This window comes from Cetorhinus maximus, chromosome 8, assembly GCF_964194155.1.
Source record: "Cetorhinus maximus chromosome 8, sCetMax3.hap1.1, whole genome shotgun sequence".
NCBI classification, from domain to species: Eukaryota; Metazoa; Chordata; class Chondrichthyes; order Lamniformes; family Cetorhinidae; genus Cetorhinus; species Cetorhinus maximus.
The window spans coordinates 7471523-7498364 of NC_135886.1; the positions used below are offsets into that span (position 1 = coordinate 7471523).

The 26842-nt window shown below is 42.7% G+C and overlaps 1 protein-coding gene across 6 annotated transcripts in view; it reads right to left on the reverse strand.

Annotated features, from left to right (window-relative positions):
- LOC144683410 (nuclear transcription factor Y subunit alpha-like) overlaps positions 1-18700 on the reverse strand; it is a 65191-nt gene extending 46491 nt beyond the window's left edge. For all 6 annotated transcript variants that reach the window (XR_013577250.1, XR_013577249.1, XR_013577247.1 and 3 more), the window contains exon 1: positions 18566-18700. The gene's annotated coding sequence lies outside the window, so the exon portion shown is untranslated. The remainder of the gene's footprint in view (positions 1-18565) is intronic.
- Positions 18701-26842: the final 8142 nt, after the last annotated feature.

A 26842-nucleotide genomic window follows, 5' to 3' on the forward strand; every position in this document is an offset into this window, starting at 1 on the left:
CTACAATACAGTCAGTCCCTTCAGCCAAACCATTAATATGGATGGTAAATATTTGAGGCCACAGCACTGATCCCTATAGCACTTCACTCGTTAGCTTACCAACCTAAAAATTATCCATTCATACCAACTGTTTAGTTTCCTGTTGGCTAGCCACTCCTCAATCCATGCTAATATATCACCCACTACATCATGAGCTCTTATCTTATGCAGTAACCTTTTATGCGACGCTTTATCAAATGCCTTTTGGAAATCCAAATATACTACACCTACTGGTACACCTTGATCCACCTTGCTTGTTACATCCTCAAAGAACGTTAATAAATTTGTCAAACATGATTCCCCTTTCACAAAACCATGTAGATTCTGCCTAACTGTATTATGATTTTCTAAATGTCATGTTACTACTTCCTTAATAACTATTGATAAAGATCCTCTGGCTACAATTGGGCAAGTAAAAGTGGAATCAAACAAGGGCAGTCCCATCAAGCTGGAGGATAGGAATTATAAGCGTGCTCAACATTTTCAAAAATTTGCTTCTGGGATGTAGGCGTCGCTGGTTAGGCCAGCATTTATTGCCCATCCCTAATTGCTCTTGTTCAGAGGGCATTTAAGAGTCAACCACATTGCTGTGGGTCTGGAGTCACATGTAGGCCAGACCAGCGAAGGATGGCAGATTTCCTTCCCTAAAGGACATTAGTGAACCAGATGGGCTTTTCTAACAATCAACAATGGTTTCATGGTCATCATCCAGATTTTTATTGAATTCAAATTTCACCATCTACCATAGTAGGGTTCGAACCTGGGTCCCCTGGAATACCAGTCCAGTGACAATACCACTATGCCACCGCCTCCCCTGTAGCAAAGACTGCAGAGGGGTCCAGGTGGAAAAATGCACCACAGCCATTCATAGGAATGCTGTTTGTAACTTTGGTTAAAGACATTTTGATGTTATCAGGAACCCAATTAGAGGGATTTAGTTGGAGCTGTGGAATCTTTGGAGAATAAATGGAATTGGTAATGGCATAGGCTTCAAGAGCACAGGGTTGCTTATTTGAGAAAGTGGTGATGGCAGCTGTTTTGAAAAGGGAGGAAGGGAGTTGTCAGTGACGGAAGAGATGACAACAACTTGAAATAGACAGTGAAGATAGGGCTGAACAAATAGAGCTGTAAATGGAGTGCCAAATTCTAGGCAGCTGTAAACAACATAAAGGAGATTGCCCAACAGTGAACATATTAGGAAATGAGGTTGAAAGGTAGTGGGGAGGGGGGGTTTGAGGTGGTAAGGAATATAAGGAAGTGATCAGAGATGGCTCATCAGTAATTGAGAAGCCATGGGAGATACCAAGATCAAGGCGGTAGCCATGAATATGGGTAACAGATCTTAGATTATGGAGGACAGGAGGATAGTAAACTCAAGGAGAATGTATAGGGGAAGCAGAGTTGGAGATTGAAATTGCTGGAGATAAGTTACTTAATGAAGAGGCAGGAAAGAGAATACCAGTTCCTAGACTTTGACGAGAATCGCCACAGCAAATCAATGTTCAAAAAGAAACAAAAAGGTTTATAAGAGTGAAGAAAAAGCTCTCTAAGGAATTCTGATGTCATTCATTCAAAAATATGAAATTTAAACTGACTAGCTGCAAGAAATGTACATGTAAGTGTGACAAAAACACATTTATCTAGCTCTGAAAGATTAATATAGTAGCTTGACAGTAAATTAGTGTAATTTCAATAATTTCCAAAAAAAAATCATTGTTTTTCATTTTGAATAATTAATGATAGTGGTTTGCTGACTGCAAGTTTGTGTCAACGTTTGTTACTTGTTTATTGGTATGTTCAGTACCTTTCCAATTGTCATTCATTCTTGTTTAACAAAATCATTTTAATCAGCCAGGTGCAAATGTGACTGAATCTTTGTGGTCTGATGAATGCATTAAGTACAAGACTTTTAGAAACTGTTTCAAAAGAGATGTCACGGGTGAAAGCATCTGCTTATCATGTGCTTAGAATATCTGAAGAAATGTGTACCAGCTTTTATTTTTTCAATTATTTTCCATCTAATTTATCAGCTTGGTACAGGCAATAGCCAATTTAAGAAAAAAAAACTCAGTAGTAGTAATTATACCAAATCAGACTTCCACAGATTTTCCCAATTTGCATTTATTAAAAATCTTTGTATCTGTTGCATTTCCTATTTTGTCTCAGCAAGATGTTGGCAGGAAAATGGAGGAGAAAGATACGAACGGAGCAACAAAAAATAACGCAGGTCTTTGTAAGTTTGTTCATAAATTTCATGTCAATGGATGTGAAGTTGATTAATGAGCTAGTAATGGGGCAGTCGGGAAATGTAAAATATTATTTACAAATTGCTGTTACTAGTTACATAGCAATTGTAGGTGCAGGAAAACAAACAGAAGAGACTAAAAAAATTAAGATTTCAAATTATGATAAATGTTTGCATCATTCACAGCATTTCAGAAAACTTCAGTTTTATAAATAATAAGACAGGCACCTGTATTTCTTATTTACATTCTACAGTGTACAGCTGAGTTTCATTATGACAAAAGCAAAGCATTGCAGAAGCTGGAAATATGAAATAATATTTCCAGCATATTCTGTTTTTATTTCAAGTTACTGTACATTACTGATTTTTCAGCATCTTCAAGATCTAGTATGGCAATGCTGTCAAGAGGGGTACTTAGAACACTGGTGTCCACATGATAGAAGAAGAATTTGCAATTAATGTGTACTACACACCCTTTGTGATGTTTTTAAGTCACCACATCCAGGCATGTCAACAGAATTAAAGCATTAATTGTGGATCTTTTGACACATCAGTACCTAGCTTTGCTCACGATTATTTTTTTCAATGGCCACAGGGTGCTCTGATGGCTCATTGGGTGAGGTGAAATCAAATCTTGCAGGCTAGAATTCAACCACATTGCAGATGGTGAATCTTTTATGAGTTTGAATGCCATAAATGTTAAAATGCAGACTTTAGGTTGTGGCATGTCAACTTCAGTTGTAGAATTTCTGTTGTATTTTTGCCTTCTATATAACTAAAATTTGCATTCCAAAATATTTGAAGCAGGTCACTGCATGGAAACAACATGATCAATGATCATGATCAATACAGGTTACCAATGAATACTGCGGACATGATCAATATTTTTCCTAATCTTCTATGGTATTCTTTTCCAACTTGCCATGTACACCATTTTCAACATGTAAAACATAGGTTGCTCATAACTGTGCTATAACATACAAAATAGAAAGAAGAAAAAAAGTGATTCTTCCCTGCTACTGATTTCAATTTTGGGCACTTGTTCAGTAAGAAAGATCACATTGAAGTAGGATGGTTAGCAAGCAATTTCTGTTATATAGCATCGAGTAAACTTAATTATTTTCTATTATTTACTGACAAATGGTAAAAAGGAGAAAATGGACAAATGGAGATCTGCGTGCTGCTCATTCTTTCACCACATTTTTAAAAAATGATTTCTCCGTATCACCATTGTAATCTAACCAGCATCAAGTTCCAGATATCCATTGCTTTTGTCCTTGTTGACCTACACTGTTTCCTGGTCCAATTTTAAATTCTCTCAACACCACATTCAAATCCTTCTGGCCATACCCTTCCCTAACTCTGAAACCTCCAACCTTACAACTAAACACTCCCGCCACCAGAGCTCTGGGCTTCTCAGACTTTGACCTCTTTTGGAACCCTGCCATTCTCTGCATACCTTTAGCCATCTGGCCCCATATGTCTGGAAATGCCTCACAAAACCTCTGTCTTTCTCTACTTCTGTAAGGCCCTCTTTAAAATGCCATATTTTTTCGTTTGGCATCCAATTTCATCTATGTCTTTCTGAAACACCGAGATATTTTTCTACTTAAAAGGTGCTACACAAGTGTTAGTTATTGTCAGGTTAGTGAATTGGACAGAACTTTGGTAATCCTTCATTATGATTCAGCAGTTTGCTAGATTCACAGTTTACCTTTGCTAGATTTGACATTTCCCAACTTTATATTCTACTTATTTCCAAATGCAAACTCCCAAGTACGTTAATCATTTAGTTCAGAAAATCTTACAAGATGCCCTGTGATATGGGAGTTGGATGCGCCTAGTGATATCTCCAATAATTACTTATTTTTGGATTTTAAACAAGGCTATTCACAAAATTAAGGGCTTATATGATCCAATTAATAAATTCTGGCACTTTGAAGATCCAAACTTTTCAGTACAGTTGTGGAAGCTAACCTTAATGGTTACACTTCCTTTCTCAATAACACTCATCTTTATGCATTTTTAGATCACCATATCATTCGAACTGATTAATCCGATTGGTCTAAAACATATTGAAATCTATTTAATCTTTAATTACTGTAAGCAAAAAAAAAGTAAGAAAAACAGCACAAGAGGAGGGAGCAGATAAAACAGCTGGTGGTCCCCCCAGAGCAGGATGGGGAGAGTGGGATAGGAGCGGCAGCCTTGGTGAGATTTAAAAAGGAGTGGGAGTTGAGAGTCAGAGCGGAGATTTAAAAAGAGAGGGGCTGAGAGGAGCGTGAAGACAGAGTGAGAGCTCCGGGGAGATTCGGGGCTGAAAGGGGTGTGAGGACAGAGCGAGAGTTCCAGGGAGACTCGGGGCTGAAAGCGGCGCGAGGACAGAGCGAGAGTTCCAGGGAGACTCGGGGCTGAAAGCGGCGCAAGGACAGAGCGAGAGTTCCAGGGAGACTCGGGGCTGAAAGCGGCGCAAGGACAGAGCGAGAGTTCCAGGAGACTCGGGGCTGAAAGCGGCGCAAGGACAGAGCGAGAATTCCAGGAGACTCGGGGCTGAAAGCGGCGCAAGGACAGAGCGAGAGTTCCTGGGAGACTCGGGGCTGAAAGTGGCGCAAGGACAGAGCGAGAGTTCCAGGGAGACTCGGGGCTGAAAGCGGCGTGAGGACAGAGCAAGAGTTCCAAGGAGACTCGGGGCTGAAAGTGGCGCAAGGACAGAGCGAGAGTTCCAGGAGACTCGGGGCTGAAAGCGGCGCAAGGACAGAGCGAGAGTTCCAAGGAGACTTGGGGCTGAAAGTGGCGCAAGGACAGAGCGAGAGTTCCAGGGAGACTCGGGGCTGAAAGCGGCGTGAGGACAGAGCGAGAGTTCCAAGGAGACTCGGGGCTGAAAGTGGCGCAAGGACAGAGCGAGAGTTCCAGGGAGACTCGGGGCTGAAAATGGCGCAAGGACAGAGCGAGAGTTCCAGGGAGACTCGGGGCTGAAAGCGGCGTGAGGACAGAGCGAGAGTTCCAGGGAGACTCAGGGCTGAAAGTGGCGTGAGGACAGAGCGAGAGTTCCAGGAGACTCGGGGCTGAAATACGAGGACGACACGATTCAAAACGTGACGTGACGCGGGGGGGCAGCTGATTGGTAAGTAGGTTCAGGTGAGTACTTCTACTTTTTCTACTAATTAAACTGCTGCAGTCCATTAGCTTAAACAAAATAAGGTGAGGACTTTGAACTGTAAAGGAGTCCCCTGTGGCCATCCCCCTCTCTAACAGATATACTGTTTTGGGTGCTGTTGGGGGAGGTGACTTCTCAAGGGAAAGCAGCAGGAGCCAAGTCCATGGCACCACGGGTGGATCTGCTGCACCAGAGGGGAAGAAGAAGAGTGGCAGGACTAGAGTGATAGGGGATTCAACAGTAAGGGGAACAGACAGGCAGTTTTTCAGTCGCAAAAGAGACTCCAGGATGGTATGTTGCCTCCCTAGTGCTAGGGTCAAGGATGTCTCGGAGAGGCTGCAGAGCATTCTGAAGGGGGAGAGTGAACAGCCAGTGGTCCTGATGCATATTGGTGCTAATGACATAGGTAAAAAAAGGGATGAGGTCCTACAAGCTGAATATAGGGAGTTAGGACATAAATTAAAAAGTAGGACCTCAAAGGTAGTAATCTTAGGATTACTACCAGTGCCACGTGCTAGCGAGAGTAGAAATAACAGGATACATCAGATGAATACATGGCTGAAGAAATGGTGTAGGGGGAGGGATTCAGATTCCGGGGACATTGGGACTGGTTCGGGGGAAGTGGGACCAATACAAATAGGATGGGTTGCATCTGGGCAGGACCGGGGCTAATGTACTTGGTGTGGGGGGGGGGGGGGATGTGTGTGTGTGTGTGTTTGCTAGTGTGGTTGGGGAGGGTTCAAAACTAGAATGGCAAGGGAATGGGAACCTGAGCAGGGAGACAGAGGAGGGGGAAACAAGGAAAGAAACAAAAGACAGAAAAGAAGCAAAAGTCGAAGGCAGAAAAAACAAGGGCAAAAAAACAAATTGGGTCATAGTGCAAAGTAAAGCTAAGATGTCTAATAAGATTAAAAAGACAAGTCTAAAGGCATTGTATCTTAATGCGCGGAGCATTCGCAATAAGGTAGATGAATTAACAGCGCAAATAGATGTAAAGGGTTATGACATAGTTGCAATTACAGAGACATAGTTGCAGAGTGACCAAGGATGGGAACTGAGCATCCAGGGGTATTCAATATTTAGGAAGGACAGGCAAATAGGGAAAGGAGGTGGGGTAGCATTGTTGGTAGAGGAGAAATCAATGCAATAGGAAGGATATTGGCTTGGCAAATCATGATGTGGAACCTGTTTGAATGGAGATAAGAAACACTAAGGGGCAGAAAATATTGGTGGGGATTGTCTATAGGCCCCCAAACAGTAATGGAGATGTAAGGGAAGGCATTAAGCAAGAAATTAGAGACACATGCAATAAGGGTACAACTGTAATCATGGATGACTTTAATCTACATATAGATTGAACAAACCAAACTAGCAATAACACTGTGAAGGAGGATTTCCTGGAGTGTGTACATGATGGTTTTTTTTAGACCAATATGTTGAGGAACCAACTGGAGGGCAGGCTATCCTATACTGGGTATTGTGCAATGAGAAAGGATTAACAAACAATCTTATTGTGCGGGGTCCCTGAGGGAAGAGCGGCCGATCATTACATAATAGAATTGTTCATTAAGATGGAGAGTGAAGAAGTTGAATCTGAAACTAGGGTCCTGAATCTAAATAAAGGGAACTATGAGGGTACGAGGCACGAGTTGGCAATGATGAACTGGGGAACCTTACTAAAAGGGTTAACAGCGGATGGGCAATGGCTAATACTTAAGGAATGTATGCATGAATTACAACAATTATTCATTCCTGTCTGGCGCAAATGTAAAACAGGAATGGTGGCTCAACCATGGCTTAGAAAAGAAATTAGGAATAGTATTAGAACCAAAGAGGAGACATATAAAATTGCCAGAAAAAGCAGCAAGCCTGAGGATTGGAAGCAGTTTAGAATTCAGCAAAAGTGGACAAAAAGATTGACCAAGAAGGGGAAAATGGTGTATGAGAGTAAACTTGCAAGGATCATAAAAACTGACTGTAAAAGCTTCTATAAATATGTGAAGAGAAAAGGATTAGCAAAGACAAATGTAGGTCCCTTACAGTCAGAAATGGGGAAATTATAATGGGGAACAAAGAAATGGCAGAAGAATTGAACACACATTTTGGTTCTGTCTTCACAAAAGAAGCCACAAATAATTTCCCAGAAATGTTAGGGAACCAAGGGTCTAGTAAGAGGGAGGAATTGAAGAAAATCAGTATTAGTAAAATAATGGAGAAATTAATGGGGTTAAAGGCTGAAAAATCCCCAGGACCTGATAATCTACACCCCAGAGTGCTAAAGGAAGTGGCCCTGGAAATATTGGATGCATTGGTGGTCATCTTCCAGAATTCTACAGACTCTGGAGCAGTTCCTATATATTGGAGGGTGGCAAATGTAACCCCACTATTTAAAAAAGGAGGGAGATAAAAAACAGAGAATTACAGACCAGTTAGCCTAACATCAATAGTGGGAAAATACTAGAGTCTATTATAAAAGAAGTGGCAACAGAACACTTGGAAAGCATTAATGGGATTAGACAAAGTCAGCATGGGTTTATGAAAGGGAAATCATGCTTAACTATCTACTGGAGTGTTTTGAGGATGGTAACTAGTAGCATAGATAAGGGAGAACCAGTGGATGTGGTGTATTTGGATTTCAAGAAGGTCCCACATAAGAGGCTCGTGGGAGAAATTAAAGCACATGGGATTGGGGGTAATATACTGGCATAGATTGAGAGTTGGTTGACAGACCGGAGATGCAAGGAGGCTTCAGGGCGATTTAGACAAGTTGTGTGTGGGCAAACACATGGCAGATGCAGTATAACGTGGATAAATGTGAAGTTATACGCTTCAGTGTGAAAAGCAGGAAGTGTTATTTAAATGGTGATATATTGGGAAATGTGGATGTACCAAGGGATCTGGGTGTCCTTGTACACTAGTCAATGAAAGTAAATAGACAAGTGCATCAAGCAATTAGGAAGGCATATGGTACGTTGGCCTTCATTGCAAGAGTAGGGATGTCTTACTGCAGTTATATGGGACCTTGGTGAGACCACACCTGGAGTACTGCGTGCAGTTTTGGCCTCCCTACCTAAGAAAGGATGTACTTGCCATAGAGGGAGTGCAGCGAAGGTTCACTAGGCTGATACTGGGGATGGCAGGACTGTCGTACGAGGAGAGATTGGTTCGACTGGGCCTGTATTCACTAGAGTTTAGAAGAATGAGAGGGGGTCTGATTGAGACATATAAAATTCTATCAGGGCTAGACAGGCTGGATGCAGGGAGGATGTTTCCCTGGTTGTGGAGTCTAGAACTAGGGGCCACAGTCTCAGGATACGGGGCAGGCCATTAAGGACTGAGATGAGGAAAAACTTCTTCACTCAGAGGGTGGTCAACCTGTGGAATTCTCTACCACAGAAGGTTGTGGAGGCCAGGTCAGAGTATATTCAAGAAAGAAATTGGTAAATTTTTGGATATTGGGGGCATCAAGGGGTATGGAGAGAAATTGGGAATATGGCGTTGAGGTAGAGGATCGGCCATGATCATATTGAATGGCATAGCAGGCTCGAAGGACCGAATGGCCTGCGCCTGCTCCTAGTTTCTATTTTGATAATTCTGTACCATCCAGCTGCAATAAGGGACAATGAATCTTCTGAGCTTCAAATATGTTGCATTTAAAGTGCATTAGATTTTTAAATAGTCAACAACAGCACTGAATTCAAATTTCTCCCACTATGACTATGATCAGTGAAAAATCAGCAATTAATAGTATTTCACTCTAGTAACATAGTTCAAAAAGCTAACAGCAGACATAAGTCCAGCTTGGAAACAGAAAGCCTAAATACACTGGATAGATGCCGTGTTAGCGCATGCTCATCAGCATATAATGCAATAGTTAGTCCCATTATTAAGGATGATTAGATACTGATATCAGAAGATTTAAGATATGGTAGAAGTATAGGGGGATTCCTCAGTTTTCTTTAGTCATGGCAAGTTCTTTAAACCCTTGGGTCAAACTGGGACATGTACATGACTTAGATTAACATGCTATGGAGAAGTCACCAGGATCTATCAGGGACACTTTTCATAGAATCATGCAGTACAGAAGGAGCCTATTTGGCCTATCATGGGTGTGCCAGCTCTCTGGAGAGCTACCAATTAGCCTACCACACTGCTCTGTAACCACAGTCCTGCAAATATTTCCTTTTTAAGTGTATTCAATTTCCTTTTGAAAGTGCTGAGAAAGTTAAAGGGAGTACGTGGAATAGTACAAGCTGAGTGAAGAGTTAGCAAGGATGTGAAGGGTAAGTTATGTCTAACAGATGTTGTCTATATGGATTGCTAGCAGACAACTATTAAGATTCCACAATTGAAATTATCAACAATACAAAATCATAACTGGAGTTGACTGTGCGGTGTCAATCAGTAATTGGGAGGTAACACTCAGTAGGGATAAACAGAACACACCTTTGATTGACAGGATATAACAAATGGTGTTTATCAGGAATCTGGACTGGAATCTCAGCTTTTCACCCTGTATATCAATAACATGGATGAAATAATACTTGCGCCTCTCACGACTTTGCTGACCTAAAATGCTTTACAACCAACAAAATACTTTTGTATTTTAATTATTGCTGTGATGCAGAAAATGTGACAGTCAATTTACACACATGTGATTACGGCCAAGTCACGTTGTGGATGTTAGCTGAATATACATTGTCCAGGACTCCATGGAGAATGCCCTTTCAAGTGATGCCATGGGATTTTTACACTCGCCTAAGAGGGCAGAGTGGGCCTCATTTTAATATTTCAACCAAAAAGATGGCACATCTAACAGTGCAGCACTCCCTCAGATAACATTGTGATTCAAGACAAGAGTGCTACCACTGAGTCATGGCTAAGACTTGGAAAGTTTATTCAAGTTTGTAGGCGACAAACGGTCATGATCATATTGAATGGTGGAGCAGGCTCGAGGGGCCGAGTGGCCTACTCCTAATTCACTCAATTAGGAAGCACTGTACTTTACATAAATAGGAGCAGGAAGTTATAAAGGGACATAGATGATCAAGTGCACAAAACTGAAGTTCAAAATGGGCAAGTGTGAGGTCGCCCACTTTGCATTGTGGAAGGCAAGTCGGAAAATTTTCTTTATGGTGAGAGTCTAGGAACTGTGGAAGAGAGAATAATTTTGAACACCTCCATCTTATTACCTCTGGATCTTCTATATTTGAGGGAATGCAAGGCTAAGCAGAAGTTAACCCGGTAAGTCCTGTTAACATTCTGGTACATCTGTGTTATATCCTTTTCAAGGCCAATCTATCCTTTTTGTGGTATAGTGCCCACAACAGAATACAGTACTCCAAATGGGTTATGGCCAAGGTTCTATAACTGAAGCATCACATTTCTCTCTATATTCCAGTCCCTCCTGGACAGGAAGGCCAACATTCCATTAGCCTTTGTAATTACCTTTTGTATCTGTACATGAACATTTAGTGATTTATGTGCATGGACACTTTGGCAATCCTCCATTATAATTCAGCAGTTTCGGCTCAGCTATACAGCAGTGAAATTAGAAAGTACTTTTTCCTCAAAGGGAGCAGAAATCTGGATTTGTCCTCCAAAAAATCTACAAGACTGATATTGACAAACTTTTAACAGATAAGGGAATCAAGAGGTAGAAATCAAAGGAAGGCAAAGCAGGATTTGAGGTACAGATCACCCACCATCTAAGTGAATGGCAAAAAAGGTTCAGAGAAATGAATAGCCTACTCCTGTTCCTAAATGTCTTAATTTACAGGTATTTAAAAAGGAAAAAAGTAAAGGGAGTATTGGTCCTCTAAAGAGTGACAATGGGGAGTTAATAGTAGATAATAAAGAAATGGTGGATGAAATGAACAAATATTTGAATCCGTCTTCACTATGGAAGATACAAAAAACATTCCAGTAATAGCTGTAAATCAGGTGGTGAAAGGGAGAGAGAAACTTGGTGAAATTACAATCACGAGGGAAATGACACTGAGCACACTGATGGAGCTACAGACTGATAAGTTTCCAGGTCCTGATGGACTTCATCCTATGGTCTTAAAAGAGGTGGCTAATGAGATCGTAGATGTGTTGGTGTTAATTTTCCAAAATTAGTTACTTTTTAGGCTCAGTTACCAGATTATGGCAGAGAACCTATTTTGAAAAGGTACACATTAAACACAAGTTAGAAAACTGAATTGTGGAAACATTTAAATTAATTGCTTCAAATAATTGTTTGTAGAATGAATGAGAGTGAAAACAAGTTACCGACTTCAGAGAAACAAGGACAAGAAGGGGAGGCGGTGGCATAGTGGTATTGTCACTGATTAGTATTCCAGAGACCCAGGGTAATGCTTTGGGGATGGCAAATGGTGATATTTGAATTCAATAAAAATCTGGAATTAAAAGTCATGAAACCATTGCTGATTATCGTAAAAATCCATCTGGTTCACTAATGTCCTTTTGGAAAGGAAATCTACCTGGTCTGGCCTACATGTGACTCCAGACCCACATCAATGTGGTTGACTCTTAAATTAGGGATGGGCAGTAAATGCTGGCCTAGCCAGCGGTGCCCACATCCCATGAACAAATACAAAAAAAAGATGAAGTTAACCATTGTTCAACCACTTAAAAAAGATTAATGTTAAAATTATATAGAAATTTTCAGAAATACACAAATAGCTACCCATTCAGAATAAGGATAAGTTACAACTTAGATATTGTAACTCAAAATAGATTTGTCTATTTTCTATTGTCACCAATTTTGCAAAGATTCTGCATTTAAATATTTCATTTTGGAACAGCTAATAAAAAAGACTTGCATTTACATGGCACCTTTCACAACCTCAGCACATTACAGCTCTCAAAGCACATTACAGTGTAGCTCCTGTTAGAATGTAGGAAATGCCATAGCCACTGGAGCAGGTCAGAAACTGGGTATTCTGCATGAAGTGATTCACCTAACTCCCCAAAGCCTTTGAACCAACTACAATACCTAACTCAAATATCTTGATATTTAAAAAAGATTTAACAAAATGACCGTTGGTCCTATGGAAAGTGAGTCTGGGAATCAATAATGTAAAATAAGGAGATGGCAGGTGACCTTATTACTCTTTTAGTCATCATTTGCTGTTCCTTATATTTTTTCCAATCTTCGGGACTTTCACCTACCTTTGCACAATTATATGCTTTTTCTTTAAGCTTGATACTATATTTAACCTTTCTGGTTTTTGGACTTTTTCTTACTCATTGGAATGTATCTACTTTGTGTATCCTGAAATATCCCCTTAAATTTTTGCCACTGCATCTCTATTGCCCTATTCCTTAGCCTAATTTGCCAATTCGCTTTATCCAGCTCTGCTTTCATGTCCTCATAACTGCCCTTATTCAAATTTAAAAACATAGTCTTGGACCCACTTCTCTCTCCCTCAAACTGAACATAAAATTAAATCATATTATGATCGCTGGTGCCTAGGGGAGTCTTCACTATGAGATTGTTAATTAATCCTACCTCATTGCACAATACCAGGTCTAGTGTAGCCTGCTCTCTGGTTGGCTCCAGAACATGCTGTTCTAAGAAACTACCCCGGAAGCATTCTATGAACTCCTCACCTAGGCTATCTTTACCCATCTAACTTTTCCAGTCTGTACATGGATCAAAACCTCCCATGATTATCGCTGTGCCTTTCTGACAAGCTCCCATTATTTCTTCCTTTATGCTCCACCCTACCATGTGGTTACTATTAGGGAGCCTGTACACGATTCCCACAAGTGACTTCTTACCTTTACCATCTCTCATCGCTACCTAAACCGTTTCCGCATCCTGGTTTCCTGAACTTAGGTCATCCCTTTCTATTGTGCTAATACCATCATTAACTAACAGAGCCACCCCTCCACCGTTTTCTCACTTTCTGTCCTTCTTAAATGCCTTACACCCTTTAATATTCAGAACCCAATCCATGCCCTTCTGCAGCCATGTCACTGTAATGGCTATCAAATTGTACTTATTTCTACGTACGCTCTCAGTTCATCACAGAAAGCAGGAAACTACAGGACAGTTAACTTAACATTTGTCATAGGGAAATGTTAGAAGCTATTATTAAAGACATTATAGTAGGGAATTTAGATAAATTCAAGGTGTTGGGAGAGGGAAATCATGTTTAACCAATTTATTGGGGTTCTTTGAAGAAGTAATGTGCTGTGCATAAAGGGGAAACTGTTGGATATACTGTACTTAGATTTCCAGAAGGTATGCAATAAGCTACTACGACAAAGCTTATTGCAGAAAATAAAATCTCATGGTGTTGGAGTAACATACTAGCATGGATGGAAGATTGGCTAGTTAAAAGGAAACAGAACAGGCATAAATGGATAATTTTCTGGCAAGATATAACAAGTGGTGTGCCACAGGGATCAGTGCTGGGGCCTCAACTTTTTACAATTTATATAAATGACTTGGATGAAGGGACTGAAGGTATGGTTGCTAAATTTGCTGATGACACAAAGATGCATTGGAAAATAAACTGTGAAGACATAAGGAGGCTACAAAGGGATATAGATAGGTTAAGTGAGTGGGCAAAGATCTGGCAAATGGAATATAATGTGGGAAAATGTGAAATTGTCCATTTTGGCAAATAGAATAAAAGAGAAGCATATTATCAAAATGGTGAGAGATCGAAGAGCTCTGAAATGCAGAGGGGTCTGCACGTAGTAATGGATGAATCGCAAAAGGTTAGTATGCAGTTACAGCAAGCAATGAGGAAAACTAATATAAAAGCAAAATACTGCGGAAGTCTAGAACAAATAAAAAAAATACCTGCAAAAACTCAGCAGGTCTGACAGCATCTGCGGAGAGGGATACAGTTAACGTTTCGTGTCCGAATGACTCTTCGTCAGAACTAAGGAAAAATAGAAAAGAGGTGAAATATAAGCTGGTTTAAAGGGAGGGGGGGGTGGCGGGACAGGTAGAGCTAGATAGAGGGCCAGTGATAGGTGGAGATTGCCAAAAGATTTCATAGACAAAAGGACAAAGCGGTGTTGGCGGTGGTGATATTAGCTAAGAAATATGCTAATGGAGACATTAAGGGTAGAAAGCAGGACAAGCAAGGGACAGATAGCCCTGGGGGGGGGAGAGGCGGATCGAAATAGGCTAAAAGGTAGAGATAAAACAATGGATGGAAATACATTTAAAAATAATGGAAATAGGTGGGAAAAGAAAAATATATATATAATTATAGGAAAAAGGGGGATTGAAATGGGGTTGAGGATAGAGGAGAGAGTTCATGATCTGAAGTTGTTGAACTCAATATTCAGTCTGGAAGGCTGTAAAGTACCTAATTGGAAGATGAGGTGCTGTTCCTCCAGTTTGCATTGAGCTTCACTGGAACATTGCAGCAGGCCAAGGACGGACATGTGGGCATGAGAGCAGGGTGGAGTGTTGAAATGGCAAGCGACAGGGAGGTCTGGGTCATGCTTGCGGACAGACTGAAGGTGTTCCGCAAAGCGGTCACCCAGTCTGCGTTTGGTCTCTCCAATGTAGAGGAAACCGCATTGGGAGCAGCGAATGCAGTAGACTAAATTGAGGGAAGTGCAAGTGAAATGCTGCTTCACTTGAAAGGAGTGTTTGGGCCCTTGGACGGTGAGGAAGGGGGAAGTAAAGGGGCAGGTGTTGCACCTTCTGCTGTTGCATGGGAAGGTGCCGTGGGAGGGGGTTGAGGTGTAGGGGGTGATGGAGGAATGGACCAGGGTGTCCCGGAGGGAACGATCCCTACGGAATGCCGACGGGGGTGGGGGGGGGGTGAAGGGAAGATGTGTTTGGTGGTGGCATCATGCTGGAGTTGGCGGAAATGATCCTTTGAATGTGGAGGCTGGTGGGGTGATAAGTGAGGACAAGGGGGACCCTATCATGTTTCTGGGAGGGAGAGGAAGGTGTGAGGGCAGATGCGCGGGAGATGGGCCGGACACGGTTGAGGGCCCTGTCAACCACCGTGGGTGGAAAACTTCGGTTAAGGAAGAAGGAAGACACGTCAGTGGAACTGTTTTTGACGGTGGCATCATCAGAACAGATGCGATGGAGGCGAAGGAACTAATAGAATGGGATGGAGTCCTTACAGGAAGCGGGGTGTGAGGAGCTGTAGTCAAGGTAGCTGTGGGAGTCGGTAGGCTTGTAATGAATATTGGTGGACAGTCTATCACCAGAAATTGAGACTGAGGTCAAGGAACGAAAGGGAAGTCAGTGATGGACCACGTGAAAATGATGGAGGGGTGGAAATTGGAAGCAAAATTAATACATTTTTTCAGATCCAGACGAGAGCATGAAGCGGTACCGAAACAGTCATCGATGTACCGGAGAAAGAGTTGTGGGAGGGGGCCTGAGTAGTACTGGAACAAGGAATGTTCCACATTCCCCATAAAGAGACAGGCATAACTGGGGCCCATGTGGGTACCCATAGCCACACCTTTTATTTGGAGGAAGTGAGACAAGTTTAAGGAGAAATTGCTCAGTGAGAGAACAAGTTCAGCCAGACGGAGGAGAGTAGTGGTGGATGGGGATTGTTCGGGCCTCTGTTCGAGGAAGAAGTGGTGAGCCCTCAGACCATCCCGGTGGAATGATTGGAGATACCAAACGCAGACTGGGTGACCGCTTTGCGGAACACTTTCAGTCTGTCCGCAAGCATGACCCAGACCTCCCTGTCGCTTGCTGTTTCAACACACCACCCTGCTCTCATGCCCACATGTCCGTCCTTGGCCTGCTATGTTCCAGTGAAGCTCAACGCAAACTGGAGGAACAGCACCTCATCTTCCGACTAGGTACTTTGCAGCCTTCCGGACTGAATATTGAGTTCAACAACTTCAGATCATGAACTCTCTCCTCCATCCCCACACCCTTTCCCATCCCCCTTTTTCCTATAATTTATATATTTTTCTTTTCCCACCTATTTCGATGATTTTTAAATGTATTTCCATCCATTGTTTTATCTCTACCTTTTAGCCTATTTCGATCGATTCCCCCCACCGGGGCTATCTGTCCCTTGCTCGTCCTGCTTTCTAACCTTAGTGTCCCCATTAGCACATTTCTTAGCTAATATCACCACCGTCGACACCTCTTTGTCTTTTTGTCTATGACATCTTTTGGCAATCTCCACCTATCACTGGCCCTCTATCCAGCTCTACCTGTCCCACACCCCCTTAAACTAGCTTATATTTCACCTCTTCTCTATTTTTCCTTAGTTCTCATGAAGAGTCATTCAGACTCGAAATGTTAACTGTATCCCTCTCCGCAGATGCTGTCAGACCTGCTGAGTTTTTGCAGGTATTTTTGTTTTTGTTCTAAGAAAACTAATATATGGCGAGGGGAATTAAATACAAAGGTAGAGAGATTATGCTTCAGTTACACAGGACACTGGAGAGACCACATCTGGAGTAGATGATTAATGATTACTTTGTAACTGTCTTCACTGAGGAAAATACAAGAAATCTCCCAGTATTAGAGATCCAAGGGACTAGGGAGAATGAGGAAATGAAGGAATTAGTATTAGTAAGGAAGTTGTGCTGGAGAAAATAATGGGTCTGAAGGTTGGTAAGTCCCCAAGACCTGACATTCTTCATCCGAGTGTTGAAAGTGATAGCTATGGAGGTAGATGATCAGCAATGCATCCACTTCCAAAATTCTTTAGTATCTAGAACGGTTCCTGCAGATTGGAAGGTAGCAAATGTGACCCCACTATTTAAGAAGGCAGGGAGAGAAAAAACAAGGAATTACAGACCTGTTAGTCTTACATCAATAGTACGGAAATGCTAGAATCTATTAAAAGGAATGTGATGAGTGGACACTTGAATACTAATGTAAATGAATAATAATGATCTGATTGAGGCATAGTCACCATGGATTTATGAATGGGAAATCATGTTTGACAGACCTGTTGAGAGTTTTTTTTGAGAATGCTACTAACAGAATTGATATTGGGAGTTGGTGTCAGCCAAAAAGAAACAACTTTGCCACCTGAAGATACGTTTTTTTATGTTTGCAAACATCCTTTAGTGACTAGAAAAAATAATTTAATTTTAACTCATATCTGATTTGTAAAAATTAAATCAATGCTGTTTTGCACACAAGTTCCCATATTAACAAGAGTTAATTGTCTTTGACTAGCCTGCCCAGCATTTCATGCACAAACTTACTACAGAGTTATCTTCCACAGATGTTATTTGCAGAGCATTATAACTTGCATTGCCGTAGCACTCCTCAAATTCGGGAAGAGGTCTCGGGTCCGGGGATACAAAAAGGAGAAAGTCAGCCTGGAGAAGGCTAAAGAGGCTGGGGTTGTGTCATTTTTTTTTGTAGGGTGAGCGGGCGTGGGGTGCGGAGAACAAGGGGAAGATGGCATTAATTACAATGACATTCTTCCACCTGGATCAACATCAGGGGAGCATTTAGTCAGGAGTTCAAAGGGAATCTGTAAAGTGAGGGCTGTACAGTAACACTGCATTCCTAGACCCCACAGTCCGGCCCGCCATTTCACAGCACAAATACTGTATACACAATATCGTTAATGGAAATGTGATAACATGAGGATAAATATTGCCCCTCAAACAGCCGCCCCTCCCCAGCAATAATAATATGCCAACAGCCCCAAGCACTCGCGGGTCCAGGTTTGCTTCCCTCCAACAACACCACTCACCCCCCTCCTCCTCCTCCTTTCCCTCTATCCGATCACACGCGGCCGCCATTTTAGCCCCCACTTCACGCTATTTTGGGGGTCGCGGACGGAAACGCGGACCGGGTAGGGTGGGGGGGGGGGGGGGTGGCGATAATGCGGACCGCGGAGAGCGAGAGGCAAATCGGACCGAAAAGGGTGAAGCGGGGGGGGGGGTTGCCGCAAGAGCAACGGCGGCAATGAGGGGGAAGAAAGTGATCGCGCTCGCTTCCCGCCAAACCCCCTTTTCTGCTGCTCGCTTGGTAACTTTGAATATATTTGCTTTCCCCTCCTGTCCAATCCCAAAGACGGGGCGGGGGGGCGAAATAATCTACCCCCACGTCGCATCACTGCCTCTCCTCACTTCCATTTCCCTGTCCAACTCTAGCTCTCAGCCTGTTGGCAGCAATTTGCCGGACTTACCCCGCGCTTTTGCCCCTCTGATTGGCTCCGGTATTAAACACAATGCCCCGGCGGCGAATAGGAACACAGCAGCACAAGATGGCGACCAACTGCGAGCGGCCTTCTCCTTCGCGAAACCGCTTGCCGCGCATGCGCTGCCTGGCCAGGGGAGGTGATGCCACTGCGCCGGCGCGGCATCAGGAGCCCTGGCTGGGCGGGTGGACGATACCGCGCAGCCGCAGGGCGAATGAATCACGTGCCCGCCGCCCGATGGGCACGTGACTGTATATGGTGACGCTCTCCGGCCGCCATCTTAGTAATGGAAACTTGCTCTGCCCATTAGTGGGGTGGCAGTTGTACATTTGAATATTTGTCTCATCAATTCCTGACAACACTTCACAGCTAATGTATAATTGTGGTTACATGAGTCTCCTCTAGAGGGAAAAAGGGGGGGCAGCAGAAAGAGGAGCCGACCTAGGCGTAGTCGGATGACGGACATCACAGAGCGATTGCAGAGGAGTTACAGTGGATATGTCAGGATGGTACAAGACAAGATGAGCGTGAGAGACCACAACAGCAGATTTCCTGGTAGGGTAGCTACAAGCAGCTGCAGGACAAAGACCACCAATAGGTGTGCAGCAAGATCCCACAAATAGCAATTGAGATAAGAATAAAAACAAAAAACTACTGCGGATGCTGGAAATCCAAAAGAAAAACAGAATTACCTGGAAAAACTCAGCAGGTCTGGCAGCATCGGCGGAGAAGAAAAGAGTCGACGTTTCGAGTCCTCATGTTCTGTTGAAGGGTCATGAGGACTCGAAACGTCGACTCTTTTCTTCTCCGCCGATGCTGCCAGACCTGCTGAATTGAGATAAGAACTTGGAGCAGGAGTACACACTATTTGGCTCTTTGAGCCTGCTCCACCCATTCAATAAGGTCATGGCTGAGCGTCTACCTCGATTATACGTTCCTACACTATTCACATATTAGTACTCAAAAATCCATCGGCCTCTGGTTTGAATTTTAAAAAAAAATCTTTCATGGGATCTGATTGTTGCTGGCAAGGTGAGTATTTGTTGCCCATCATTAATTGCCCTCCATTCAGAAAGAGGTGTTGAGCCACCTTCTTGAACCATTGCAGTCCATCTGGTGAAGGTATATCCACAGCACTCTTAGGTAGGAGTTCCAGGATTTTGATCCAGCGATAGTGATGGACTGGCGATAAATTTCCAAGTCAGGATGGTGTGTAACTTGGAAGGGTGCTTACAGGTTGCGGCATTCCCATGCATCTGATGCCTTTGTCCTTGTTCTTCTAGGTGATAGAGGTTGTAGGTTTGGAAGGTGCTGTCAAAGGAGGCTTGATGAGTTGCAGCAGTGGATCTTTTGGCTGGTACACATTGCTGCAAGTGGTGGCGGGAGTGAATATCTTTATCACTTTGCAGCCTCTCTGTGTCCTCCTCACAACTTACTTTCCCACCTAACTTTCCATCATCAGTAAATTTGAATCACAGAATTGTTTCAGTGCAGAAGGAGGCCGTTTGGCCCATAGTGTCTGCACCGACTCTCCAAATAAGCAATTCACCTAGTGTTATTCTCTCGCCTTCTCCCAGGAACCTGCACAATCTTCCTTTTCTGACAACGGTCTAATTCCCTTTTGAATGGATACATTACACTTGGATACGTTATGTTCAGCTAAATTTGCTGATGACACCAAGATAGATAGGAAAGTAAGTTGCCAAGAGGAGTTGGAGAGTCTGAAAAGGGATGTAGACAGGTTAGGTGAGTGGTCAAACATTTTGAAGATGGAGTATGTGGGAAAATGTGAACTTGTCCATTTTGACAGGAAGAATGGAAAAGCAGTGTACAATTTAAATGGAGAGAGATTGCAGAACTCCATGATATGGAGGGATCTGGGTGTCCTGGTACATGAATGAGAAAAGGTTGGTATGCAAGTAATTAGGAAGGCAAATGGAATGTTGACATTTATTGCAAGGGGAATGGAATATAAATGTAGGGAAGTTTTATTACAGGACGTTGGTGAGACCACATCTGGAGTACTGTGTACAGTTTTGCTCTCCGTATTTAAAAAAAATGCGTTAGAAGCAGTTCAGAGAAGATTCACTCGACTCATTGATGGGATGAGGGACTTACGAGGAAAGGTGAAACAGGTGGGGCTATACCCATTGGAGTTTAGAAGAATGAGAGGTGATCTTATTGAAACATATAAGATCCTGAGGAGATTTGATAGGGTAGATACTGGGATGATGTTTCCCCTTGTGGGAGAGACTAGAACTAGGGGGCACAATTTAAGAAGAAGAGGTCTACCATTTAAGTCAGAGATGAGGAAATAGTTTCTCTTCCCCAGAAAGCAGTGGGGGCTGGGTCATTGAATTTATTCAAAGCTGAGTTAGTTTTTGATAGACATGGGAATCAGTGGTTATACGGGGTAGATGGCAAAGTGGGGTTGAGACTATGACCAGATCAGCCACAATATTATTGAATAGCGGAGCAGGCTCGCAGGGCTTAAAGGCCTACTCCTGCTCCTAAGTCCTATGTCCTATGTTTCTAAGGCATTGTTACAGGTTGTAAATGGCTGAGATTCAAGCACTGATCCTTTCAAGTAGATAACTTGTATTTTTTATATATCACATTAGGCCATTCCACCTTAATGTCATCCCCCCACCACGTGAAGCATTTTTACCTAACACAATGAGAAATAATAAATTGTAGCCCTAATTTTAACATGGGAGCTGGAGTTAGATAAGTGGGGTCCTGGGTGGTGACAAACAATTTTAATTTAATCAAGGCAAGGCCCGGGCAGTTTTAAATCTTGGAGCTGATCTGCCTGTCCCCAGACATTATCCGCTTGCAACTGGCAGAAAGTGATAGCTACCAACTGGGATGGAAGGAATAGCCCCTGGGATTGCGGTAAGTCGTGTGGATGGGGTTTTGCGAGAGCCTTGCAATTGGGCTGGGGAAACTTAGGGAGATCTAAACTTTCCTTCTGGGATTGAGAAGAGTATTAAAAGGAACGTTTAAAGGACTTATTTGCTTGGGCCATACCTGGCTCCAATTCTTCTTCTTGATAGGTTCACTTGGTGGGAAAGCAACAACGGTATCCCCACGCAGGCCACTGGTTAGATAGCAGCTGGACCCCGATGATAATAAAGAAAGACTCCACTCGTTTCTGGCCGGTGTCTTTGCATCAGACTCAGTGGAGCAGGTTAAAATGGAAGACTGTGGGGAGAGAGTGGGACTTTGGAGGGTCAGTCTCTTGGTTTGCTTGATCTCTAATTGATAAACAGAGTTAAAATCACCTTTTGTCTCCTTAATATTTGGTGGAGCCAAAAAAATCTCTTCCGTCATTGAACAACTTCGTAGGTTTCAGGATTGCTGATGGGGAATCAGTTTGGGTTGTGATGGTACTGTTTTGTGTGTCTGCTGTGGCTCAGTTGGTAGCACTCTTGCCTCTGATTCGTGAGGTTTTGGGATCAAGTTCCACTCCAGGACTTGAGCACGAAATGGCTGATACTCTAATGAAGTACGGAGGGTATGCTGCACTGTCATAGATAATCTTTCAGGTGACACATTAAACCTAGGCCCTGTCTGCCTCCTCAGGTGGCACTATTTAAATTGGGGTATAGAGTACAAAAACATGGAATTTAAGTTATGATGAACCTTTATAAACCACTAGTTTGGCCTCAACTGGAGGATTATGTCCAATTCTAGGCACCAAACTTTAGGAAGGACGTGAAGGCTTTAGAGAGGGTGCAGAAAAGATTTAAGAGAATGGTCCCAGGGAAGAGGGACTTCAGTTACAAGGGTAGATTGGGGAAGCTAGAGAAGAGAATGTTGAGAGGAGATTTGATAGAGGTGTTCAATATCATGGGGGGTTTAGACCAAGTAGATAGAAACTGTTCCCTTTGGCAGAAAGATCGAGAACCAGAGGGCACTAATTTAAGGTGCTTGGCAAAAATGCCAAAGGCGACATTAGAAACCATTTTTTTTTACGCAGGAAGCAGTTAGGATCTGGAATGCACTACTTGAGAGTGTGGTGGAGGCATATTCAACTGTGGCTTTAATAAGGGAGTTGGATAAATATCTGAAGATAAAAAATATGCAGGGTTAGCAGGGAAAGTATGGCAGAGTGGGACTAACTGAACTGCTCTTGCAGAGAGCTGGCACAGATTCGACAGGCTGAATGGAACTCCCTCTCTAACATCACAGTGGGTGTACCTACACCACATGAATTGCAATGTTTCAAGAAGGCGGCGCATCACAATCTTCTCAAGGGCCATTAGGGATGGTCAATAAATGCTGGCCTAGCCAGTGATGACTACATCCTGAGAACCAATATAAAAAAAAAATTAAGTTGTAGGGATATGGCCAATTTTGCTAACAATTTCACAAAAATTAATTTCTGGATCTTGGTAACTTCAACTTTACAAAGTGTTATCTATCCCTAACACTCTGAAACAATCAGATTACAAAAATGTGTTGCAAACAAGCTAAACAGAAAACTCAAAGGGACTGAGGCAGCAGCTGCTATTTGTCATCTGCCATCACTTTTAATATCGAGAAATCTAAGAGTGTTAGGTCTCTTAAGACAATATTTCAAAATGACTTTCAGTACTTGTTTGCAATGATAAAACTTGAAATAGCTGATACATTTGATGTTACCTGTAGTATTAACTAAAGAAACATTGGCACATGGGAACTGCTTGCAAGTTCCCCTCCAAGTCACACATACCATCCTTACCTGGAAGTATATCACCATTCCTTCATCATCGCTAGGTCAAAAAATGCTAGAACTCACTACCTAGCAGCGTTGTGGGTGTTCCTATACCACCAAGCTGTAACAGTTCAAGAAGGAGGCTCAATACTACCTTCTCAAAGGCAATTAGGAATGTGCAGTAAATGTTGGCTTTGTCGTATCCCATGAACAAATATTAAAAAATGGAATCCATCGCCCTTCCATTAAAAAACAATGTCGTTGTGCCGACACAATATTTTTGTTTCTCAAACGCTGTAATTCTCATAGAGAGGCATAAGCCCTGATTTAAATGAGGCAGGAGTTGGGCGGGTTGGGGTCGAGGCAGGTGGAAAGCCCTCTGCATTTGGCAGTGAGACCAGGGAGATCTTATGGGGGATTATAACTCTGCTACTGACAGAGACCGAGGGGGTGAACAGTTAAAATTGCCCCTAGGGTTCACTCACTGATGTCCCCTCATGATCCCACAGGCTATGATAACCTGCTCTTCTGAACAGGCAAGGAGGCCGTCCTCGGGATACGGCAGAAAGAGGGATGTAGTCCTGCAGTCAGAATTTAGGGAGCTAGGTAGGAAATTAGCAAGCATGACTTCAAAAGTAGTAATCTCCGGATTACTCCCAGTACCATGTGCAAGTGAGTATAAAATAGGAGGATTAAGGAGATGAATGTGTGGCTGTAAAGATGGTGGGGGAGGGAGGGCTTTAGACTCTTGGACATTAGGACCAGCTCCGGGATGGAGTTCCTTGCGGGGTATTTTGCTAGTGCTGTTGGGGAAGGTTTAAACTAATATGGTAGGGGTGTGGGAACTAGAAGGGAATATCAGAGAGGAATTCCAAGGTGCACAGAATATTGAGAGAGATAGATAGCACTAGAATAAGGAATAGTAAGTTAATTTGTGGAGGCCGAGTAAGGGAGAAAGTAATAATATCTAAATCAGGGTTACTGTGCACGTATGTGAATGCGTGGAGTATAGTAAATAAGATTGCTGAGTTACAGACATAAATTCCCATGTGGAAATACGATGCTGTAGCTATAACAGAGACCTGGGTCAAAGAAGGGCAGGACTGGGTGTTAAATATTTCTGGATATAAGGTGTTCAGGAAAGATAGGAAAGGAAGAAAAGGTGGTGGGAGGGTTGGGTGGGAGGTTGGAGGGTGGGGGAGGGGTGGAAGATGGGTGGTTAGGTATTGATTAAGGAAAGCATTGCAGTGCTGAAGAAAGAGGATGTCCCAGAGGGGTCAAGAATGGAATCTATTTGGCTAGAACTTAGGGACATAAAAAGGTCTAATTACATTACTTGGTGTTGTCTACAGGCCATCAGCTAGTGGGAAGGATGTAAAGGAACAAATGTGCCAGGAAATTACAGAGAGGTGCAAAAATCATAGCATAGTTATAATGGGGGACTTTAATTATACAATTATAGACTGGATAGTAGTAGTGTAAAGGGCAGTGAGGGGCAAGAGTTCCTAGAATGTGTTCAGAAAAATTTCAGTTCCAGCCCAATGAGAAAGGAGACATTGCTTCACCTGGTTCTTGGAAAGCCAGCGTGGATTTCTTAAGGGAAAATTGCGTTTTACTAACTTTCTGGAGTTTTTTGAAGAGGTAACATAGGCTTGATGAGGGCAGCACTGTTGATGCGGTGTACATGGACTTCCAAAAGGTGTTTTATACAGTTGCACAACAGCCTTGTGAGTGAAGTTATAGCTCATGGAATAAAAACGAGAGCAGCAAGCGACATAGGTACGGAATCGCCTGAGCGACAGGAAACAGAGAATAGTGGTTAATGGATGTTTTTCGGGCTGGAAGAAGGGATCAGTGTTGTGACCTTGCTTTTCCTGATTTATATTAATGACCTAGACCTTGGTGTACAGGGGATAATGTCAAACTTAGAAGCATTGTGAACTGTGAGAAAGATAGCGTAGAATTTAAAAAGGACATAGACAAGTTGGTAGGATGGGTAGAATTTAAAAAGGACATAGACAAGTTGGTAGGATGGGCGGACAGGTGGTAGATGACGTTCAATGTAGAGAAATGTGAATTGATTCATTTTGGTAAGAAGAACGTGGAGAAGCAATATAAAATAAAAGGCACAATTCTAAAGGGGGTGCAAAAACAGAGGGACCTTGGTGTATATGTGCATAAGTCATTGAAGGTGGCAGCTCAGGTTGAGAGTGCAGTTAATGAAGCATTCAGTATCCTAGGTTTTATTAATAGTGGCATAGAGCTCAAGAGCAAGTAGGTTATGTTGAAATGGTTTAGGGCACTACTTTTGCCTCAGCTGGAGTATTGTGTCCAGTCCTGGGAGTCACACTTCAGGAAGGATGTGGAGGGATTGGAGAGAGTGCAGAATAGGCTCACGAGAATGTTTCCAGGGATGAGGAACTTCAGTTATGAAGATATATTGAAGAAGTTGGGACTGTTTTTCTTGGAGAAAAGAAGTCTGTGAGTAGATTTGATAGAGGTATTCAAAATCAGGGGCAGGTGTTCCCACTTGTGAAAGGTTTGAGAATGAGAGGGCACAGATTTAAAGTAATTGATAAAAGAAGCAAAAGTGATATGAGGAAGAACTTTTCATACAGCGAGTGGTTAGGGTCTGGAATGCACTGCCTGGGAGTGGTGGAGGCAGCTTCAACTGAGGCATTCAAAAGGGAATTAGACAGTTATCTGTACTATAAGGGTCTGGCACATATAGGGTTAATGTGGGACAGAGTACAGTACTGCCCACGCAGTGATGTAAGAGAGCACAGGACCTGCACCAAGGGTCAGTATGGTGTTGGACAGGGCCGCGTGCAGACCTAAGCATGGAGACAGCTGCTAGCTTGTATCCTTTACTATATATTTGTAAATGGTTCTGTTAGTTAATAAAGACTTACAGTTAACCCGCTAAGAACTATGAAGATTTCATCAAACCTACCGAGATGGACACTCCACAACATGGTGGCAGCAGAGGGGTAAAAACCCTCAAATGCATGGACAAACCGAAATGCTGGAAGGCTGAGAAAATTTCAACAAAGCATTCTGACCTGAAAAGAAGCCCCAGAAGCAGAGGTGCAGAGGAAAAATCTCCAGGAGAAAGCTCCAAAGCAATGCTTGGAAGCTGAAGGCAGAGATTTAAAATCCCTTACTGCAGCAGAAAAGAAGACTCCACTGAACCTCCTTTGGAAATCCAGCATCAGAGTGCAGAGTCTGCAGAACTTGCAAGGATGAGCTAAACCTTTTAAAGTTCTAGGCTGCAGCAAGCCCTGAGAAATCTTAAGTAATTCAATGTCAGAAATGTAGTTTGAAAGAAACCCGTCGCTAAAACCTGCTCCCTGAGTTGGAGCCTGAACACGCTCATCGTAAATGGGAAAAAAAGGAAAGAGTTAATGAACTATTTCGGGAACACTGCGACTATACAACTTCATAAAAGGCAAGGCAGAAGCTAGAACTCGATGGACTCGCGAGCCAAAAAAAGTAAAACGCTGAACAAGGAAAGTCTGCAGGCAGCCACTGTTAAACATTTTTTTTCAAGCTGAGCGCCATCACCA